This window comes from Mugil cephalus, chromosome 21, assembly GCF_022458985.1.
Source record: "Mugil cephalus isolate CIBA_MC_2020 chromosome 21, CIBA_Mcephalus_1.1, whole genome shotgun sequence".
NCBI lineage: Eukaryota > Metazoa > Chordata > Actinopteri > Mugiliformes > Mugilidae > Mugil > Mugil cephalus.
In genome coordinates, this window is record NC_061790.1 from 12,719,201 (window position 1) to 12,742,100 (window position 22,900).

Consider the following 22,900-nt stretch of genomic DNA (forward strand, 5'->3'; position numbering starts at 1 on the left):
AAACAAACAGTAACAGTAGCATTACTGTTATATTAAAAAAAAAACACAAGTGTTAAAAAACACATTATAGTAAATATAAATGTACTTGAAATTGTTAAAGTAAATTATCCTTAATGACTGATATATTCATCAACATATCACTGTATTAGATTATTAATGTGTATAGTGCCCCAACCTAGGGTGCAAGTCCCCTCCAAAGGGACACAAGATAAATCTGAGGGGTCCTCACATGCTACAACAACAACAACAACAACAACAACAAAAACATGAGTAATGATGCACAAGTCTGTTTTACTAAAAATGCAAAACACTTAAGTACAAAGTTGCAATTATAAAATAAAAAATATAAATACTATACTATGGTTAACATCCAGTCAGACTACAGACTAATTTTAGCATCAGTACAATCTAGTTTAATTAAGATTTTAAACTAATCATCAAAGTCCCTGACAGTCAATGTTCAACAAACTGTGTATAAAATGCATACATGTGTCAGAAGAAATGTGCTGTTCAGTACTAAAAGATGATTCAGGTAGTCAGTCAGCCTGTGTTACCTGAGCTGGATAATCAGCCCAGCCAAGGAATGCAGGACAAGTTATTAAAGGAACAAGGGCTAATGTTCACGTCTCTGGGGTACTTCCCGAAATGGATGTTTGTCGATTTTTTAGCACTGGGCAGCTTTTCTTACATTTTTCAGAGGATTCTGTTGAAAATGTAGACGGGGGGGTTTTCATTTCACATTTGACTGGACATTTTGACCCTGCCGGATCTTAGTCAGGATAAATAATGATTAAAAATCCTGGGCGGACTTCAGTGAAAGGTGCCGACCCATGAAGGTGTGCAGATATGACAGGAACAAAGCCTACATGCTCTCTGACTCCTCACCTGCCTAATGAGGTTTAGTCTGTGACGAACTTGAAAGGCCAGGTGTGCCCTGTCCCAAGCCAGGCTTATTTTACTACATCAAACCCCAAAGGGGAGGATTGCAGGAAAAAGGCTAGACGGAGGTTTGTGTATTTTTTCAAAAACAGAAAAAAAGAAAAAAAAAAAAGGGATCACACACCAGGCTAGACTCTTATGAAAGGCGGCCCTGCTCCTTCTCCAGCCAGCGAATCGGAAATGAAAAACTCCCAGAGAAACCTGGAGCAGAAGGAATGTGAGTTAGAAGCCAGCAGACTGGGCTCTTACTACAGAGGAAGCTTCCCCATATTAGGGCGTCTACTCTTTTCCTAATAAGGATATGTTCTCTCTGTATGCTGGGTCAGTACAGTAGGGAGTCCCACTAGACCATCTGACCACAGACGTGAGTGAAAGTGTAGCGTGTGTCTGTCAAAACAGACCAGGGAGAGTGTGTGAGTGTGTGTGTTGTCAGTCGTTACAGCCTCAGCACCCAAACGCGAGTTCCAGGATATCTAAAGGAAACAGCTTGATGGAGGAACGTGCTCCTGCCACACTGCAAAACAACCCTCAGACATTGTTATCTGACACGCAGAGCAGTCTAATTTCAGTCGGGCTGTTTATAAAGTCATTTTCTTTACATCTCAGGAAATTTTTTGCGTGGTTCTGGCGAATTTCATGGAAAGATAAAGGCAAACCCTGGGGGAGTTGGCGTGCTTTGAGTAGTTTAACACAATGTGCCATCGATGACACATTTTGATATCTTTTAGCCACCACAATGCATCAAATGTTATCAGTCACACAAAACAGCCTCGGCGGTTTATCAGTGCTTTGCATCTGATCGACTGCGACAAAGGAGTCTGCAAGTGAATACTGAAAGATTTTAAATGTCCTACTGTAATTTAAGATGTTTGTCTGGCTGTTGTTATGGTAATGTTTGTTTTGCTGCTGAGTGAATGTTCGCTGAGCTTGGCCTGTGAGCCTCAGGGTTTCCTGTGCCGAGTATCAGCAGGCTTGTCTGGCTGCGTACCCACTGTTTTGCAGATCTGGATGTGTGGACGCGATGACTGTGGAGGCCAAAGGAAACATATGGCTCTGTGTGTGGTAGGCTCAGATATGTCAAGGCTAAGTATAGACCGAGATATTTGTCTAAGACAGTTGCTGTGGGTTAAAATCAGTAATGGAACTGTGGTGATACAATGTCAGGGGAGTCTGCGCAGCTTTGTACTTTTTGGCAGTGGTGCCGTAAAACATATCTGTCTGACCTTAAACCGCTTTTACACACTGGAAAACGTATTGTTCGGTGTATTAAGTCTACGTTGTGACCTTTAAACAGGATTTTGTAGGAAACAAACATGCGCCTTTACGCATCCCACATACTGTATACACATAAACGGCTCTTTGGTTATGTAACTCTCCGCTGTGTTCCCCAGCTTGTTTGCTTTGTCTTTTGTGTCTGTCTGCCATATGGCGCTGGGATTGTTGTGTGTTTTTCCAAACTTTCTGGGATGAAAGCATCTTTCTGGCGCAGCCGAACGCGAGCGGAGAGACTGAACCAAAGCGGTTCATTTAGAGGCCAGAAAACCAAAACACTGAGCTGAAAGATGCTACAACGCACCTACCCTGTTGGGTTTTTCTGTGGGGGGAGGGCGGGTCCTTTGATTAGGCACTTTCATTTCATAAGAGGAAAATGAGGAAAAACAAATAGGAAAATGACACTCCTTGATTCCTGTATGTGATTCAAATGTCAGTGAATTCGTTTTCCAAACTTTTATCAACACTTAGTGACACATACTGTAACCCCTTCAGGGTCAGGAGTTGTCCTACTGTTGACAGAGCCTCAGTCACACAGATAACACTATATTTAAAGGTGGAAATGATGGACTTTACTGTTATTTAAACGAATATAGCCACACCAACAGATGTTCCTGATTTAGTTCTTAGGTCACATCTAAGGTCATGTGATTTGAACAGCAATTCCAGGTCAAGGTCTGCTTCCTATCCTGGTCCAGATTTATGCAACTTGCCGTCTGCCAGTTATAGCCTCGTTACGTTAGCGCCCGCTTTAATAGCTACTGTGTGACATCACAAGGCCGCAGAAATCGTGTCAGCCGTGCGGGCGATGACAGACTCGGTGTCTGACCAGGCCACATTTTTATAGGCCTGCGTCAGCTCCTGGTGACAACGCTTCCCTCATCTGCTCCAGGCACTGAAAGGAGAAATTATTGCCAGTTTTCTTAAACACCTCATGTGTGCATGCGTTTCCATCACACCACGGCTGATGATGTCACACCCGACACCGACGTCACAGAGCAGGCCTCTGTGCGCCGCCGGCCATCTTCTCACAGTTTCCGTGGTTCCCGCACACTGCCCGCATTCAGCGCGGCTGCAGTCATACCTTCCTAGTGCTCTGGAGGAACAGCGAAATTAAAAGTCGCACCAAACATTCTGTTCTGAGGTTGCATTTTTGTTCCACACTAGGTCAGACTATAATTTTGCTGTGGACGTTTTTGGTACACGCAGTGCTTCTAAAATCGTCTGTCTTTCGTTAACTTTTGTGTACTTTCCATAAGAAAAAAGTGTGTGAGGTTTGTGGATGCATTTGTCCAAGGCATGCAAAAGTACTTAGTGGACTTTATTTGTGCACGCTGTTCAGAGTTTATTAGGAACACCCAGTAAATACTAATGCAGTCACTACGACAGTCCTGCATTAAATCCTACATAAAGGAATGTTTAAATCTATTGATGTCAATCTACTTTATGGTTTGTATATGTATATATGTATATATGTATATATGTATATGTATATTTGAATGCAAACCCAGTGTGTTTTTCTCAAACTGGGTCCGTATTTCAAGCTTCACTTGTCTTACCTGCACTCAGCTGTCCGTTAAACTGAATTCCATTAGTGGTAGCTGGCAGACTATTTGAGGAATGTTCCATGTCTTTTGCCTTCAAACAGACCATCTACGTATATACCACTGTATAAACTGAACACGAAACCAGGATCTCAAAATGATTTTCCTGCCTGCATATTTCTGCCCCTTTGAACTCTTTTGGCTGCCCGCTGAGAGGCAGCGAGAGTGGAAAAGCTGAACACAACATGGCTGCAAACAGGAGAGAAAATACTCTTACTTTGTCATTTATTAAGATCTCAGACATCTGAAGTGTCTTCCAGTAAGCGCAGTGCACATTTTTCTGCGCGTACGCCCACTAATAAGGAATGCAGGACGAAGGGAACAACACTGCCAAGACAGTTGAATAAGTGCTCAACATTCCTGTGTCATCTGCTGTATGAGTGCTTCATCAACAGAGCAATCAGGCTAATGGAGATGTGTTGGGAAAGTAAATTGCTGCCTCCGTCTACAGTTTGGAGCCCGTCTGCAAAAACACTCAAGGGGAACATTTTTAAATGTATTGGATGGCGATCTGTTGCCATTTAACAATGGAGAAGGGACGGGTCAATTACTGACAGATGAAAGAGTTGGAAACTGATGGAAACTTTTTGAAGCCTGTCTATGAAGAGACAAGCTGTGGAAACTAATAATGGATCTGGAGCCTGGGATGATTTGTTCAGATTTAACAATGGGGTTGGTGGGCAGATGAACTGTCAAGATGGAAACTGTGTCTATTTAAAGCCCAGAGTGGTGGAAAATGTTCAGCCTGGAAACATGCATGAGACCCAATCTTTTTCAGGCACAGCCTGCACAAAATAGTTGGGTTTAAGATTACTCGGGGTAATGGGCCGAGGTATAATAAGCTCACTGTTCGCTGCCAGAGGGCCGTAGTTGAAAGGTGGATTACATTTTTGGTCAAATTTTCTCATAAATCACTGAGTTAGAAGAAAACAGGAAGGTATATCACTTTCATCTCCTCTGAACAAAGCATTTTTGACCGGCTGTAAAAGAAGCTCACAGGTGGAAAGTCGCAATAGACTGGGTGCCTGGGAATATTTGTACGGGTATAACGAGCGGAACAGATGCATGGCTGAAATGTTAAAGGCAGAGAGAGGGAAGGTGGAAACTGACTATTTAAATCCTGTGTTGCAGATATTGTTTAGACTAGAGACACTGATGAGAATTTCTGGACCGGGACTCTTTCAACAAACAACAGAAACTCATCTCAACTGTAGATTTACTGCCACACACATGGATCTGGAAGTCAGGTGGTCTTCATCTAAACACAACTTACATGTGGGTCCGGGACGGCCTCTGTTCCGTCTCTGTGACCTCTCAGTTGGAGGTCGGGGTGGGGTTTCTAATCTTAGACATCGTGTCCGGCTCAGTGCTTTGTTCACGCTGAACCGTGATGGTCAGATGAAACCGAGCAGAGTTTTGGCTGCCCAACCTCAGCCCCTCCCGATCGCCGTGAAGTCATCGGCATCAATCAAGAGCATCTTTTCAAATCTGAAGATGCCCTGCAGCAAATAGCCCAGTGAACTCTCAGGGTCATGAAGTGTCTTTGACCCTAAAGATGGTCTGCACTTAACAGATGGTTCCTAAATATAGCGCAGGTTCGGCCACACACATCGCCCCGGCTACAATAGGTGCATTTAACAGGAGCCCATTCAAGTTGATGATCTTCATTTAAAGGAGTGGTCCAATTAAAGGCTTTTTTTGTTTGTTTCTTGCTCAGAGGTCAGTGAGGAGTTCAACCGCAGAAGGAGATGGAAATAAAAAGTAAAACAGCATTTTGATATTTCACATGCCTCATTCTTTACACCACAAAAATAATTTTCCGTTTCCCCCAGCTGCCTTCCAGTCTATGCTAAGCTAGGCTAACTGGCTACTCTATCCCCTTACGTAATGAACGTACGAGAATCCTGTCAGCCGCCACCAAGAAGGAAATTTAAAAAGGAAGACGAAAAGGAAATTACACAACAACTGATTTTTCCATATAATAGAAAAACTATGACCCACAACCAATCACGTTGCAGCATTTAGAGTTGAAGCTGCTGTGCAAGGTGATGGGTGAGTTTTTGACGAGGCCAGCCGTCTGCACAGCAGCAGCAACTACGGTCAAGAGACGTTTTTATTTTTGGTTGCATTCCTGTGGTTTGGACTGTGCGAACGTAACACGTTCAGTATTGTTCACCAACAGCAGGAGGTGATGCATTGAGTGGAAGTGCGCAAGGATGTTGGCCACATGTCTGCGAGTCATTCAGGGTACGGCCTATCCAAAAACATAGGAAGATAGAAGAATTTTCTAGAAGACATTTCACCTTTCAAGTGGCTTCTTCAGTTTATTTAAATTCAAAGTGACTTTTATTATGCACTGACAAAAGGACTCTCAGTGTTCGTGAACGTATTCATCTTGACCACATCCTAGCTTTTTTTTTCAACCTGTCAGTTTGAAAACACATAAATACATCTGCTGTGAATAGCTTAAATTGAACGTCTCTCACAGATGCAGCTGTGAATGTAAATACATATTCTGTGTAGCTTTCTGAGGCCCTTCCCTGCAGGAGCGTCAGTTTCCCCCTATTAGCTTGGCACACGACTGCATACCTCAGCTAATTAGCTTCCTGTAAAAGCCTTGAATAAAAACATTGGCTTTAATCACACGCTGCTGCTTTGTCTCATTCGCTGCCAATGTAAATGTTCCTTCAAGCAGAGAAAAAAGCAGACATTTAGCTTTGTGGCTTTCTGCTTCCCCCGACAGGTGTTTCGCCCGGTGATGTGCAGCAATGCAGGTCAAGATGTTACCTTAACATTCCTCAACATCAAACGAGCGGCGTGTTTTTCTCTCATTAGACTTTCATTTAAATTCATGCGAGTGGGAGCGCCCGAGATGTCAAACTGGTTTTCAGAGTGTGTGTGTGCTTAGTGTCTGTTTTACTGGATGGTTATTTACTGGCTGTCAGTGGGGGGAGCTGTGCTGGCATACAGATTCATATGAAGGTTAGTGGTTGCTTTTACAGTTTGTTTGTTTACTGTTAGAAAAAGAGTGTGCGTGCTATAGAGCTTGTTGACTAGTTTCAGATTATTTAGCGCAGCACTGCCAGTAACACAAAACTCCATTTACTGCAACTCAATCAAACACACCATTTTTTTTTTTTTTTTTTTTACAAGGTTACCTGTTTGCAACTGCGTATTTATCTAATACACGAATAGATCGGAAACTTCTTATAAAACGTTACTCATTTAGAGGTTATTCCCTCAAAGCTTTACCTCCAACTGTAGTCAACACAGATAAATGTGAGGTCCCAAGTTGCCTCTTCATAAAAAGATTCATTCAGAAGCTGTTGCAACCAACCACTGTTAATTTGCTGATTATGTCCTCAGTGAATCACTTCATCATTTAGCATTAAAACACTGAAGTGTGCATCTACATGTCGGGGCAGTGTACCCATTCGCCGTTGAAATAGTCCCAAATCTAAGTATTCAATTACTCATTCAGACAAGGAAACTGAATGACGATTACAAAAATATAGACGTCGCCACTCTGTTCTTGTTTTGATTAACTGACTAATTGTTGCAGTTCCCAGTTTGGATCTTATCACATTGACCTCATCCAGTCATTTGTCCAGTATTTTTCCCTCAAATCCCCTCTTCTACAGAGATTGCAGAAACAAACTGCGAATCAGACCAAGCGGCTCCAGCACGGCTAGCAGATGGACATTTCATCAACGTACGCATAGATCACTTTATGGCTGACACTTAGTCGCCTAGGTAACTTCCCAACCAAAATGTTTCCAAGTGAAACAAGCACAACATGATAATGTTGCTAGTGAATGGACAGAGGTTGTTCTTCTTGCCATCAATGCTCTGTTTTTAAAATAATGTATCGTCAGTAATTCCTCTGCTCCATCTCGGTTCCAAACCGACAATCAGTGCAATCAGTTCGCCCGAAAGGAACCAAAGTGTTTCCCTGCGCTAAAATCATTTGTTTGTGTCATTTGTCGACCAACTGTATCACTGGTTCCCTCTGTATTATTGGGTGTTGCTTCAATTACGTTGACCCTTGGCGCCCAATGACGTAACATCGCTGGTTGTCTCTTTCTGTGTGTGTACACCTCTTCATGGTAAAGACGTACGGTGCACAATCAAATTACTTTTGCACTCCTTGCATACAGCAGATTTTGGTTCAAGCTTCAAAAGTGCTGATCCTATGTTTCCCATAATACAAAATATATATTTTTGTTAGACCCTCCTTGCCTAGTCAGCGGCCACGCCTGTGTGACTTCACTGCCCCGGCTTGTGTCGTGGGCAGGTTTCTGTTATCAGTTTGCAGACTCTGAGAAAACCCTGACATCATCACTCTGGTTATACTGACACATCCTAAACGGAGAATCATCGAATAATGACTTTTCTAAAGCTGGAAGGAAGTGACCATGAAAGCTGACCTTGTCTGCAAAATTGGCAGAGGACCCCGTTGAGGAGACATTTATCTGCCAGGTTAAGGTGTTGAATAAGAAGCTGTCAGGGCACTGGCCTCTAGATGCTTTATCCTGTGTTTCTTTGCACACTGTCCCAAGTCCTTACGTAACGTAGCATAGTAGTAACACTGTATGAGTCAAATTCAGAAAGTACAGAGCATTTAGTGTGGTTTAAATATGAAACCAACCCAGAGATTCTGCTTCCTATCCTGGCACTAAAAAAAAACTCTTTCAACAATCTTTCAGCCACAAACATTTTTATTAGGGAAGCGTGTGATGAGTGCCTCTCATCACTGCTGCGCTTTTGGCTTCACCAGTGAAACCTGGTCAAGCCCTCTGGCACTGATGGAAAAAAAATGAATTCGTCTGTGAGGTGTCTAGAGTGAAAGAACATTCAAAGTCAACAATAGATTTGTCCTTTGCCGGAGTTATTAGCGCTGAATGCTGCAGTAGGGAACACAGTTTGCACATGACCAGTGTAAATGGACAAAAGGTGAAACGCTAGCTGCATTTCATGAAAGGCTGTGAAAATATTGCTTTTCAAGGCCTTTCCCTTTTGCTAAGCTGTCGGTGCAAACACAAATGTGCTCTCGCCGAAATTAAGGAATATAAAATGGTGATGTAGTGTCGGGCTAATGAACCGGCTGTTTTTGGTGAACAAAAGAGAGCAAACTGTTCCCAGTAACCTCTCGTCAGGATTGTGCCGTGCCTTATAGAAACGGTCTGGCCAGGGTTCCCATCTGCGCTAATTGTTTCCAGATATGCAGTTTCTGCACAGTGGCTAACGGGACCCCTCCCTGTCTGTCTGTGCGCCTGGAACGAAAAGGCCTCTCCCCATATGTCTGCGAGCTGCAAGGTCAGACTGCAGCCTACACCCTCGCCCTGTGTCTGTCTGTTTGTCTGTCGGTCTGTTGGCAATCAGATCCTCTGTGATACTCTATGTGGATACAAGCTGGAAGGTCACAGCTGGTCTGTTGTTATTCACTGTTTCTCTTCCTTTTGCTAAAAGCAGCTTCTGTGGCAGCCTGTTATGGTTTTTCAGTCAGAGCTGAGAGCATTCACTGAATCCTACAATTCACAAAAATGACAACGACGCTTTCTCGTCAGAGATGCTATTTAAAAAACAGGAAGGAAGTTCAGGTGATGAGTTCATGCACAAATTATGCAGGCAGCGTGACACAGGAAAAAGGCAGATAAACAAGGAAAAAAAAAACCCATCCGACTTCTGTGCTGACTGTGTGCTCTTTGCTTTGCAGCGTGCCTGCCCACTGAAAGCTGGCAGTGGAAAATATTACCCGGCCACCATCCCCTTCACAACAACACGGACTATTCCTCAGCTGGAACAGAGGAAGGTGGATTCCTCAGTAAAGTGAGGAGGAAGTGATGACGCAGGATGGAGTTATCACTCAGCTAGCTGTCAGGCCGGCAGCAGACAAACCCAGGTTTCACATGTTTCTCCTACCTCAGCACAGACAGCTCGACACATGTTTTCCACTCCCCACGAGTGAATCAGGGCACCGACGCAAAAGTTATAAAATAGTGTGGTGGTGAATAAGGGCTGAGTAAAATCTGCCCGGGGACTGTGAGCCTGGATGGTGCTTTGCGTGCGTGTCTGAAGAAATTATATTATATTTATTTGCCCTTCTTGCTGAAAATTAATTGACATAGTTACTGCTCTTTTAACGTGTGTATGCAAAATATGAAGCGACAGCCAACAGCTGTTGGCTTAGCTAATCATCAGCTGATTTAGCCACTGTATTTCCCAAGAGCAGATATAATATTCATGTATATTCTGTGTGGAGTTTACATGGTCTGCCTGTTTCACTTTTTCCAGTGTTTATGCCAAGTTAACCCTCTACCTGAGATAGATTCATTAGCCTTTCACCACCTCCTTCACCACCTTCACCCTGGAAGTTCCTGAACTGTGTATGTATGTGATAACCAAGAGGCTGTCTAGTATTACAGTGTCTGAAATAGACGTAGCATTGGTTGTGTTTCGTTTCTGTTGCATAACATTTGGAAGCATTGGTGTTGAGACGTTTCAAAGGTGTTTAGTAATTCATTGTTCAATTACATAATCCAAAATTTGTGGCTTTCTATTGGGTGGAAGGGAAAATGGCATTTCTTTGCTGCACCTATTAAGACTACAGCCTGTTGATGAGGTCAGAGAACATTTCTGTATTTCAAACATCCCGTGAGTGTCTCTTAGCCCTAGAGTTAAGATGATACTTTTTTTGGTTTGCAGCTGGTGACAATTTTTCTTCTTTTTTTGTCATGTGGTAATTTAAAACAAATGACCTAGCGCTTCGGGGGTAAAGTAAACATTAGTAAAAAGCTTTTCAAACAAGTCTGCTAATAAATTAAATATAATTTGAGAATAAATGAAGCTCCCTTTTTTGACAAAACGACAGGTCAATGACAGCATCTTTCTGCAATGTCTGCTTTAAGGATTATAACTTGTCATATTTACAAGTCGCAATCTACTTAAATGCTACACCATTGTCCATATGTGTTACCCCCAAATGTGTCTCATGCATCACTAGTTGTAAGCTCATAGCTATTTCTCCAGCTGTTTCCAGTCATGGGTAAGGTATAAATCCATCAGCAGCAGAACCAAAGGAGGCAATGACACCGCGAGGAACTATAAGTCAGGTATCTGTCAAATCAATGGAAGCCAAAAAAAATTTTAACAACTGATGTAATGCATTTTTTAGACTACGGAGAGACTCATCATCATTTATATTTATAGGAAGTCTGTAACAGGAGTACAGCTTGTTCACATGTTTCTCTTTCTGACATCATTTCTTTTCAGTCCCAACAAGTATTTGCTATCCAGATTTATTAATATTTCTAAACCCAGGAAATAATACTAAAACTTAAATCTTAATCACTTCCTAATTGAAAATTGCACAATTCAGAGTCTTTCGTGAATAAACCTGGAGGCCCGCTGGCTAAAGCTGAGCCTCTCGTGCAATAGGGCAAAGCAGAATTTGAGGCTGGGGTCCCTTGTGAAGTCTCACTTCCAGTGTAATGATTGAAGGGTGTGACAGTTACGCAACTGCGAGGTGTCGCGTGATGCTGTGTGAATATGAAGCCTTGTCCCGGTGAGGAGAGTCTTTATAGGGCACGTCTGACATGTAGGTGTTCTGTCGCGCCGTGTCAATGCACCGCCTGTCTCAGGAGCTACTTTCTCACCTTCACCGGTCCCGACACATTTTTCCTTTTACACTTTACACGCTAACCGTGCTTAATTGTCCCTGGAGTTTCCGAGCTGTTGTTCTCACCCAGTCTGATTTCACTTTTTAACATTTTTTCCCCTCTCTGCGTCTTCTCCACCTTCCTGATTTCCCTTATTTCCACCGATAGCCACAAATCTCTTACTAGTTCTTTGTTTTATATCACACATAAGCAGTGTTCTGTATTGTGTTACCGGGTATGTTTTGTCTATGCTTGGAAAAATCTAAACCTTATGTGGCCCACTGACTTTCATTAAGCATGTGTAAACTGAAGGTTGTACCTTACTTACCCTGCCTTTCGAAGGCGAACTTTTGGGGTGGACTGTATTCTGTGTTACCTTTGCTTCTCACGGTAACTGTTCCCAGGTATGTTATTCTCCTGCCTTTTGGACATGTGGTTTGGTGTGCCTGGCAGGGCGGTGGGCCACTCTCCTGGCTCGGTGTGTTTATGCAGGTGCAGGACATTGAGGACACACCGCCCTGCAGAGTATTTTGAAGGTGCTTTTCAGAGCAGCTTACCCTGCAGTATTAGAAGGGGCCGCCTATATGTGGCATTTAGTGGGACAGCCCAGAAAAGGCATTTCCTCAGGTTACTGGAAACAGAGTTGTAAAACGTTTGAGACAGAGTCAAACACATCAGTGAGTGAGAAATATTTAAATGACAGGGGGGGAAATGGACACTTGGATACACAATGCGATATAATGGGCTCATCAGCTACAAGAGAGCTGATGAGCCCATTGCATCACCCATCATATATATGGAACAAATGTGTTGCTATGTTCCTTGAATTAGTTGAAATATAAACAATGAACAACCTCAGCAACAGATTGCTACTTTAAGTAGTGGTACTTTATTCCTCCCAATCCCAATGTCTAAGAAGACTTACATGGGGCCTAAGGTACGACAATGCCACCAACTCCAAGCTGACACTTCGGTGTAAAAAGGGATAGGGACTGGTTTGTGTGTTTTGGGTCTAATGCAGAAACATAGTGGTTCAACATGTCAGGCTGCATGGAAGAGGGACATTTTTTTGATATGGATATGTAAGCAAACAAAAATATATCGGTAGTTACAGATAATTAGAGACGTTGACATTTCAAATGTTTCTGTTTGTGTTGTAGGCCATGTGTAGACCCCAATAGCCTGCACCTGACCTCATCTCATCTTCTATACCGCTTAATCCTTCACTAGGGTCACGGGGGTTGCTGGAGCCTATTCCAGCTGGCATCGGGCGAAGGCGGGGTACACCCTGGACAGGTCGCCAGCCTATCACATAGACAGACACTCACTCTCACACCTGGACTCAAACCCGGACCTTCTCGCTGTGATGCATCAGCGCTAACCACCAAGCCACTGTAGCCTGCGCCTCAAGAACTTTAAAGCTACACTTCCCAGAAGGTGCGGCTTCTTTCAGCAGAGGGTGCACAGATGTATTGCATTCTGTTAATGACCAGAGTGGGATTGACTGTTTTAAAAACCTGCCTGCTCATTGTATTGTGAATGCTCTGATGAAGGTCTTATGGCCGAAAGCTTGAAATAGTAGTGTGACACAACTGCACAAATTCACATGTGCGGTCAGATGACTTGACGTTTCCAGCACCTTGACAAACACTCAGCCAGGTTGAGCAGTAGGCCTCTTACAAGAATTAAAAATGTACAATGTATTTTTACCCATTCGTTAATACCCCATTTTCAGTACATTCATTTGAAGATTATATTTATATTATCATGTAAAACATATCCACAAATACCAGTTGGTATGTCTAAAGTAAATGCCTGTACTTATCTGCCTTAGCGGTATTCAACATTCTTTCTCATTCATAAATGAAATCACACACCAATACAAGCTGCTCACCTACCAGCAACTTCAGGTCCAGTGTCTTCCCATGGACACTTAAGCAAGTGGAGGGACTAGGTATTGAACTGCCAACCTTGCAGTTAGTAGAAAACACGGCTCTACTACCCAAGCCACCACTGCCTATGCTTGAGTTTTTTCTGGGCGGCGCTCTCCCCTTTTCTGCACACGTTTCCTCCGCTCAGCACTTGAAGTAAATTGCCAACTCTAAATTGACTGGTTGGTGTGAATGTAAACGATTGTCCGTCTACAAATTATGTGCGAACCCTGTGACAGGCTGGTGACCTGTCCAAGTTGAACCACACCTGCTTGCTCAGCATGTATAGACTTTAGCCCGTATATTGGATAAATACCTCTTTAAGTATATATAGAAATAATGTTTATCTAATTACGACTGAGCTGACCAGTCAAGTGGTGAAATGACTGCCTTATTTACAATTAATGCAGAAGAATATCATTATTCATAATGAAACACGCCAATACAAGCTCTCTCATCTTTTGTAAAGTTATCTAAATAAGGATTAGAGAGTGTATTTAGTGTTAGAGGCAGGTTGGCGATGTGTCTGATAGTATAATTACAGCAAGGACCCCTTTGCAGTCACAACCAAGCTGGTCAGGATAATACCATGGTTTCCTGATAACGGGCGTTACAGTTCATGTAGCAAGAGAACATCAGTAAGCCATAAGTAAGGGGCTAATTGTTTTGCAATGGTTTCATTGTCAGGAAGCTGCAGGAAAGAAGAATAGCCTTGATTCGCTTGGCTCACGCAGTTTTGCAAGGTTTCCGGGATAATGAATTCCTCTGGTTTGGTCAGCCAACAGTGAAAATGAGGATAAAGTGGGAGGAGGACTTAAAATGGGAGACGGGAGACCTGAGGCGCTTGTCCAGTCAGCAGAGAAGGTGTTAACGAGCTCTCTGTATTGTGGATAATTGCAGATTATTGGGCAGATAAGTAGATTGGCTGGAAATGGATGCGTGGGAGTACAGAAATGCAAAACAACAAAGTAAAGCTCAGTTTCTTCATTTTTCTTTTCTTCAGGAAAACTGGTATTTCAATCAGACGCAGAAAATTACGAGAACAAATTTTTGTTGGAAAAAAATGCACTTCATTGACTGAAATCGAAATTAAAAACCAGGCCTGCTGGCCACGGAAAGCGGATTTCAGTCCAGTAGGCATTTATCTGTTACTCTTCACATGAACAACCTACACCAGGTCTGGCTGGATTTACACTCAGGCTCAGAGTTTATATATTTTCTCTCTGCAGTATGTTCCACTTTGAAGCATGTGAACTTTGGCACTGGCTTAAAATGAGCACATGCTCAATGAGCCATACTGTTGCAGCACCGGTACAAACACAGATGCACACCTTAGAACACAGTAAGCACATATACACGCGGTACACTGCGCTTCCACATCGCAGTGAACTAGGTTGAGAAATTTGAAAGAAAACAAACAGGATTCCAGAGCGGTGCGCTGTGGCGTGAGGCTGCTGGACCGAAACACAAAGAGAGGCCTGTTCGCAGCATACAGGAGCATTCCAGCTAACAGAACAGGCTGTGGGACACTGTTGACCTAAGCTACTTTAGAATGTTTGTGCAATAGCTTTTGACCACTTGATTAAAAATATCGTTTGATGCTGTAGCGGCCGTGTCCTAGAGAAGGGCAGTTCAGACTGGTCTGAGCAGAGCAACATGTATCCGCATGAAGGGAGGGCTCTTATGAGAAGGTGAGCTCTGAGCTGCTTGACTGGAACACTGAGTCCCAGTCAAACCGCTGAGGATGACGACCCATGCCGTCTGGGCCAAGGTTTTGGAATTGTAATGTCAAAGTGTCACTTCAGAACTTAATCAGAGGAAATGACAAACAGAAAACCAGTTAAGATATCTTACATCTGTTTGGGTATAGAAGCCTCAGTCTGGTCCAAACACTCTCAGCAACTATAGTTGAAAGCCAGTATTCATCATCCAAACTATGCATCCTAATGACTTTTGATACACTGACTTTTTCTCTTTTAAAAATGCTCAAGATGAACTATATAAATGTGATACAGCACAGCATTAAGTAAAATGTTTGTAAAATACCTACAAAACTAATGACATTCCCATCAGCTTCAGCTCTGATTTGTGTATGATGCTAATTAGCAGCAAATGTTAGCATGCTAAACTAAGACAGCAAACATAGTAAGCATTTTAACTGCTAATCATGTTGGCATTAGCATTTAGCATGGCAAGCATAGCTGTGACCTCCTGGTCTTCTTTCTTCCTCATAGAGGGAAATTAAACTTGACTGTTAATTACTGATCAATTAATTCTGACTTTAACAAGCACTGTCACCGATGACTGGTAGCATATGTTCTTACTACTGCTGTAGAAACATCCAGATTTTTCTCGGAGATTAAATATTTATATCCACTATATTAATATTTATATGGATTAGCTGCCAAAGCTTTCCAAAAGTCCTTTCACTGAATGCTGATTTTTTTCATTAATGTCTGTCATTACACAAAGGGTCCAGTTCCAGTATGTACAGACCGTAAGTTTAGACAAGCAGGCTGATGAGAAGATTGAGATGGATCTTGGATTTGCCAAGAAAAATGCAGCGAATGTGACCTGCTCCCCTCTCCTCCAGCTAATGCCATAGAATTGCCCTTGAGCAATTTTCTGGACGTCCAAATTGCTCCAGTGGAGCTGCCCACTAGACCAACAGTAGAAGACTGTGGTTGCGCTGGTTAGCTGCCAGGTATGAATGTGTGTAACTCTGTACGTGTGAAGTAGGGTGTTGATGAAAGAAAGCATGTGTTCTTGGCAAATATTCCTGGGATAAATTGAGGCAAAAAGCAAATGTCTATACTGAGATCTAAAAGGAAAACGTTTGATGTGGAGGCAGATTTGGTGCCTTTGAGGGTCGGATTGAACCAGTCAGAAGAGAAACATGGGGATGGATTTAGCTCTCAGACTTTCTTGATCCTGTTCTGCTTGTTGCGTCGCTTTGTCTGAGCTGAACTGCTGCTTGAACTCTAAAGTAAGATTAATAAAAGGTGCACAAAACTGCATGAATGAACTATGATGATTTTTTTTAAAATAAACACGTTCTGTAGTCATTTTCTATTAAACCTGTGAACAAAGGTTACCTTAGAAATTCTCACTAATTTTGTCAACAAAGTCCACTTCTGAGCGTAATCTCACTTCTCATCGTTAGTATACAGAGTTCATCCCATCTGAGCTCTATTAAAATCAGCTGCAGCTACATCTTGACAGTCAAGGGGCAAATGCCAGACAGAGAATCGGAAATAGTCTGAGAATCCCCCCGGTGTGGAAACATGACGAACATATCACAACACTGTGAGTAAACCGAGGGCCTCCCTCCTTTGCGCTTCCCCTCTCCTGAGCTTTCCATCTACCTTCCCTGCCTTCCTCTGCCCCCCTCCGACACTCATCCTCCCTCTGTCTCTCCCACAGACTGGTGGCTGTTCGCAAATCCGGTGTGTTTGTGACGGCAAGCTGTGTTTGCCGAGCACCTTTCACCCGACCGCCACCAGTGCCCCACCCACCAGCCCCCTCTTAACCTTTGACCTAAACAGCCCAACCCGCCTGCTCCAACACACCCATGCACACACTCCTGTGCTGTTAGTTTTGCCCTCCGCTGACGTCAAACACCTTTCAGTGCAGCTGATTAACAGGTATAATTCCCTCAGGGCTCAGGACCAGGACTGGACAATTTCCAGTCAGATAACTGCAATGAGATAGATGAAAAAAAAAGTGTATGCAAACATAGGATTAGTCTTACATCGATACTAGCATGTAAACAGCTTTGGAGTGCTAATCTTCCCGGACTTAAACTGTCATATTTAGCCATAAATGTTACATAATGCTCCAATAACATTTTCTGGTCCGCTCTCAATCTAAACAGCCAAATGAGCTCGTTCGTGCACGTAGCTTGCAGCTGGAAAAGACAACAAACAGAAAATGATGTGGATTTGGTTTCCTTATTACCTAAAATTATGCACTTTGGATGGGAGACAGTCTCGCTTGCCCCGCTGCTATGTTTTTCCTACTTCATCCAGATTCTCTAACTGTGGTTCAACAGGAACTTCTAACCCAGAGCCAAATTCTTCCAGTCCCACCATGACATACACCCACAATTTATTACCCACCATTATAGAAACCGAGAGTCAAATACCTACCAGAGTCCTGATCCAGACTCTAATTCCTATGGTCCACCGTGGAGTTAAACCTTACCGCTGCATAATAATGACAAGAGCTGGAGTTTGGGAGGCCTTGCTGCCAGTGTGCATCTGTGTTTGTGTGTATGTGCGTGTGGCCTGACCAGTGCCCACATCCTTCCAGGGCAACAACATGGCCACCTAGGAGATGCACATCCATTCCTCAATTGCAGCCCTGCCTTCCTCCCTCTTCCATCGCCCATCTTTCATTCCCACCAACGCCGAGGCAGCTGGAGGTTATGACGTCTGTTGTGTGACACCAGTTCACCGTAGTTTGTCTTCTTGCATTCTTTCTCCTGGATACATTCCTTTGTCCAAACGGTCTCTGACATATATAGAAGATGATCTGCGCTGAGCAAACCAGAATGGCATTTAACTTGCTCACGCAAGATGTAAAAAATGTTTAACGGGGAAGCTGGTGAAAGACTCCTCCACTTTCCCTTTGTTACAAATGAATGAATGTGTTGTCAACTTGACCTGTAAACTCACTAAATCAGAGGTGTCTACGGGATAAGCACCGTATGCAACGTTATGGCCCAAGATAAGATACAGCTCATGTTTAAAGGTCAACATTTAAGCCGAAAGGCTAAGGATGAAATGGCTGTAGCTGACTGCATAGTGCAGGAGAACTGAGATCAGAGAAAGCTTAGGACTTGTTGTTGAGTGCAAACTGGGAACAGTTTTTCACTCTGGAACCCACCCATAATCATTAAAATATAATGGTATCCCTGTTATGCAGAGATGTGGAACACAGGCCTGAGTTATTTTGCAGCTCCAAAAAGTTTCATCCTAGGATATAGAAGCAAGAGTGTTAAGCTATAAAGCAGCTCCACTGCATTACAACAGGAGTAATAAAAACAGCCTTACACTGGAAAATTATAAGTCACAGTCATGGGCCATCTATTGATTAATGGAAAGAAGGAATACTGTTTGTGTAGTCATCAGCATGTTTAATAAATACTTAAATATGCACAGAGTTCATTATCAGGGCAGCAAACCAAGCTGTGCATATAAAACTGACACATTACCACTATAAAGTTGATATTTTGTAGGCATGTCTACATGAAATGGATCAGCATTAGCACTCATTTCAAGTCCTGTTTCTGACCAGCTGGAGAATAAGTTCAGTATTCACTCCAACCAACATATAAGATACTGGAGGCCAGGTCAACTCCTCGATTATGGGTCAGGCTGCATCCTGATGGAAATGGCTGTTGCCATCAAGGAGCGTCATTGTTATGGGGCTGAGTGAGTGGTGACATGTTTAAGGAACATCTACATGAATGCCAGTTACAAAAGTTTCAAAGCAGAATATTGGATTATCCAAAGATGGTCAGTGTTATTTACTTCTCCCGTCAGTGTATAACATTTTACGCAAATGATCTTTTGTGTTCACCAGCTAGTCGCTGTTTGTCGTTGTGTGGAAAGGGTACGCTGGAATTCATCAGCGCTCTCTTAATGAAAACAGGTGAAAACAAAGCTGATGTTGAACCAAAACAGGGAAGTAGCAGAATGTAAAATCTAAATAATGAGTAAAAAAAAGTCAAAAAAGCTCCCAAAAAGATGTGGGTGTCTCCTATGAGCAACCCATGTCAAATAGTCAATCGGTCTTTTTAACTGTTCTTAATGTAAAATATTTATTGCTGCATCTTTAAGTGTAATTCATCAAAGCTGACAAACTCAGATTGAAAGTGGTGAACTGGGGATGGAAAGTGGGATGGAACTCCCACCTTTACAAGTTATTGCACTAAAACTGAAAGAACTTTTAAAAGTAATTTCAGTTTTAGAGCAATAGATATATCCAACATTCAGATAAACACTACAAATAGGTCAGATAAATTTATAGTACTCGACAAGTAAAAAGAATCCCCACAAATATGTTGGTATAACACGAGTAAATGTATTCCATTACTTTCATCCCTCAGCTCTACATTACACACAACATTATTTGGGTTGTTAGTTCTTATTTGTATTTTTTATTTATTTATTATGTATTACATTTAATATATAACATAAAATATAATTGTGCTATGTTCTGTAAATGACATACCTACATATAGACAGTGAAAATGTACATCCTTTAACATTCTTGTCCCTTTGATATCCACTGGTATGAATAGATTAGGACCTTTGGCAAATAAGAGCACGCAGTGTGGTGTTTACTGGCTTCACATCATATGCCCTCTGGTTATTGCAGTTCTTTAAGTATTTACCACAAGCTCCGAGGCCTCAGAAATATGCTATGCGCATTTACTTGATGTCAGTTATATGTTTGTTTTTCATTGCAGCAGGCACAAACTGTTCTGCACAGGTGCCCTGAGGCTTTTCATCAGCTAAGCATTTCAACTTTGAAACAGCAGGTGAGTGCAGCGGTTTCCTTTTCGCGTGGAACATCCTGTCACATACCTGAGAGCTGCTTCCTCCTCAGAACAACATCAATATTTACCAGAATACACAGAAGCCTCTAAATCTGAAAACCCCAAACCCGCTAGCAAGTTTTTCTGTTCTAGTGCCAGTTGTCATCCCGTCAGTGCCAGCTGCACCTCATCTTTATTTATGACTTTTCACTTAATATTCCTGCACCACAGAGAAGACATTTTAGTGGCAAACACTCTACATTCCTCCTGCTGGACTCCAAAGTAAAGTTTACATTCCTGGGCTGCTGGGAGGAATGCTGCCCTCTGCAGCTCTGGAGCCTCCCTACAAGTGGATGGAGGCTGGGATGCTCCATAACAGGTAAGTTAATTACCCAGACTTTTATACTTTTAATCGTGTGTGCATTGATGCAGTGTGTAGGATTGATAACGTTTATATGGTGGCGTGGAATTGATGCGTGATAAAATGTCTTATTTACTATTTATGAAACCAATAAATGACTTTTGAACCTCATGAAGCTGTTTAATTATGACCATCACAGTTCCATAATCAGGATATCGTGTTCTACAGCACTGAAATTATGCCACTACCCTCACACTAATACTTGCAGAATGGGCTTTATCTAGCCCTAAAATTGGACGGGCATGTGCAGCCATAGAAACAACATAGCCGTTATGCTGTAAGGAAGAGGGGAGGAGAGGAATGGCTAAAAATAAGATACACTTATGATGAGGACAAGGTTACCACCAACATGTTTTCAGCAGGAGAAATTATGTGATACTCTCCACGATGATCATTATTGTTAGTTGCCCTGCACCCCAGTGCAAACAGGGACTCATGGCCTGAATCAAGGACACTTCATGCACTGAATACATGCTGAGAGGCTTGAAACTGAGCAGCCACTTTAAAGGACAATCTGGACTTTGATCTAAGCTCATTAACATGGATCAGACTGTACAAAAATCTCATTCAAGTAGCGATCAAAGGACTGACTGTAATAAGGGCTTGGTTCAGATTTTATTCTGTTACTTCATAATATGAGATGAAATATTTTAGCAAAAGCACAAATTGTACATAGGTAGAGTCCCTGAAAACGTCTTATGCACATTATATTGCCTTAACAGCCAATACCCAATAGCCAACAATAATGGCTTTGGTATATAATAGGCTCCATGGTTATGGTAAGTAATAAAACATTGCCCCCTGTTGGAAGCAACGATTACCTACATTGATCTGATTCCAAAAAGGCCTTTAACAATACAAATTACACAATTAAGGCACTGTATATTTCAAAAGGGGTCAGTTGAGAACAATGCAGTGTAAAAAGGGGCGGTTTTGTCGTTACAGTCCTGATTGTGTGAAAACAAGCTCCTGTAGTAAAATAAGAAAATAACCCCGAGATTGCCTGTATGTAAAAGTCAAAGAAGTTTAAAAGTGATTGCAGTTAACCAGGCAGGTCTTGAAAAAGATTTGATCAAGTGATATTACAGGACTTGTAGAATCCAGTGTTTCTCTTGTAAGTCATTCAACTTTATCCATGCTCTTTATCCAAGTACAATACTAAGACATTGGACTGTCTCTTCAAGATCTGGAGTCGATCTTGTAGAACTGTGTGGATATAAACCGTTATTCAGCTCTGTGAAATACTGTTACTAAGCAATGTCATCCAATATTTGAGTTGCTGTGATGAAAATATCTCCTGCCTTCTGTTTCTTGGGAAAAAAAAAAGCAAATACTGAAAAGTGCCTCCTTCTATTAAAACCACATCTTTAGAAGAGCTGCTTTCAGCTCACAAATGGAAAGGAAAAATAATAACAACTTGTTATCCTCATTTTCTAGTGACGCACACACAATATTGAATTCTGTGAGCTCAGTGTTTGCACAGATGAGTAATTTCTCAAATTTTTCTCCATCACAACAGGCCCCTTTAAACCGCTGTATGAAGGAGTAAAACTTTCATTCAGCATCGGTTGGCGCAGCTCCTCTAAAGTTCCATTGACAAAACAGCTTCCTCAGACAAACGTTGTTAAAAAAAGGAGTTGTTACAAAGGAGAAACGTGCACTTATTTCCACCTACAAGCTCAGCCTCTGTTCTCAGGGATGGCCGTTTGGCCTTTCCCTTAAATGTGGCAAAAAAAATAGTCAAAGTAAATTTAATTTCTGTGTCAACTGAAAGATGACCTAATATTCCATCTATGTCTAAGCATAAATTATACTATTGCATTTAATTTGTACCCAGTCATACTGTCCTCATCCTCCCCAGCTGTGACACCTCTGTTAAGAAGGAAAATCCTGGTCAGCTCTTTGCACCCACCCGCCACTTTCTGTGTGTTACCAGCCCAAAATACTCCCTGTCCTACTGACGCTCACTTCAGCTCATTCTGTGCCCAAGTGATGTATTTACAACACAGTGTCCAAATATTCCTCATCCCTCACTCTGCCAAGGAAAGTTTTGCCTTCTGCGTCACAGCAGTCTGTTACCTCCACATCCCAGTCCAACTCTAACACTGCCTGTACTGACATATTCAAACTAACTTCCATCTGCTCCCTGATCTCATCCTCTCATGAATGTAATTTCCGTCTATAAAATGAAGATGACAAATTGTACTATTTTTTTAGGTCAGACTTCAAAGTAGCTCACCCGAGGTGTACCACAGGGATCTAGTATGGGTCCTCTTTGATTCATATGATGTTTTCCCTATTATTAAAAATGATCATTTCATGAAAATGTTGTTTTCACTTATGCAGATGACACTGTTGCATTCAACTTGACCCCAACAATTAATGATGCATTGACTAGGTTTAGTCTTATTTAGGAACTTAGACTGAACCGTGTCAGTGGAAAATGCTGAGTTAATGCTGTTACCAAGAAAAAGGAACAAGCTCTTGCATTAAAATCAGATAAGAGTGATGGTTTTCATCACTTAAAAGGT